We start from the raw sequence: 1,561 nt of genomic DNA, 5'->3' as shown, positions 1-1,561 counted from the left end.
TACCATTCATAGACCAGATGCTAGAAAGACTAGCAGGTCATGAATACTACTGCTTTTTGGATGGCTATTCAAGTTACAACCAAATTGCAGTAGATCCTCAGGATCAAGAGAAAATAGCATTCACATGTCCTTCTGGAGTATTTGCCTACAGAAGGATGTTTTTTGGTCTGTGCAATGCACCTGCAACCTTTCAGAGGTGCATGCTTTCTATTTTCTCTGATATGGTGAAAAAATTTCTGGAAGTCTTCATGGATGACTTCTCAGTATTTGGAGACTCATTCAGCTCCTATCTTGACCATTTAACACTTGTTCTGAAAAGATGCCAAGAGACCAACCTAGTTTTAAACTAGGAAAAATGTCACTTTATGGTGACTGAAGGAATTGTCCTGGGCATAAAATTTCAAACAAGGGAATAGAGGTGGATCAAGCTAAGGTAGAGGTAATTGAAAAATTACCACCACCTGCCAATGTAAAAGCAATCAGAAGCTTTTTGGGACATGCAGGATTCTACAGGAGGTTTATAAAGGATTTTTCGAAAATAGCAAAACCTCTGAGCAATCTGCTAGCTACTGACACACCATTTGTGTTTGACACAGAGTGTCTGCAGGCGTTTGAGACCCTGAAAGCTAAGCTGGTCACAGCACCAGTCATCTCTGCACCAAACTGGACATTACCATTTGAACTAATGTGTGATGCCAGTGACCATGCCATTGGTGCAGTGTTGGGACAGAGGCATAACAAGCTTCTGCACGTCATTTACTATGCTAGCTGTATTTTAAATGATGCACAGAAGAATTACACAACCACAGAAAAAGAGTTACTTGCAGTGGTTTATGCCATTTATAAGTTTAGTTCCTATTTAGTAGGTTCCAAAGTGATTGTGTATACTGACCATGCATCTCTTAAATACCTACTCACAAAGCAGGATTAAAAACCCAGGCTCATAAGATGGGTATTGCTTCTGCAAGAGTTTGATATAGAAATAAGAGACAGAAAAGGGACAGAGAACCAGGTAGCTGATCACCTGTCCCGGATAGAACCAGTAGCAGGGGCGTCCCTCCTCCTATTGAGATCTTTGAAACCTTTCCAGATGAGCAACTCTTCACCATTCAGGAAGCATCATGGTTTGCAGACATTGCGAATTATAAAGATGTGAGGTTCATACCCAAAGAGTACAGCAGGGTGCAAACAAAAAAACTAATTTCAGATGCAAAGTACTACTTATAGGATGAACCATATCTTCTTAAGAGATGTGCAGACGAGATGATCCGTAGGTGCGTACCCAGAGAAGAGGCACAGAAGATCCTATGGCACTGCCATGGATCACAGTATGGAGGACATTTCGGAGGTGAGCGAACAGCCACTAAGGTCCTCCAATGTGGCTTCTACTGGCCTACTCTCTATAGAGATGCCCGAGAATTTGTGCGTAACTGTGACAGTTGCCAAAGAGCTGGCAACTTGCCTCATGGTTATGCCATGCCTCAACAAGGGATCTTAGAGATTGAGTTGTTTGATGTATGGGGTATTGACTTCATGGGTCCCTTCCCACCATCATACTCAA

Source organism: Arachis ipaensis, chromosome B01 (assembly GCF_000816755.2).
Source record: "Arachis ipaensis cultivar K30076 chromosome B01, Araip1.1, whole genome shotgun sequence".
Lineage (NCBI taxonomy): Eukaryota > Viridiplantae > Streptophyta > Magnoliopsida > Fabales > Fabaceae > Arachis > Arachis ipaensis.
Note: the sequence above shows the minus strand (reverse complement) of the source record.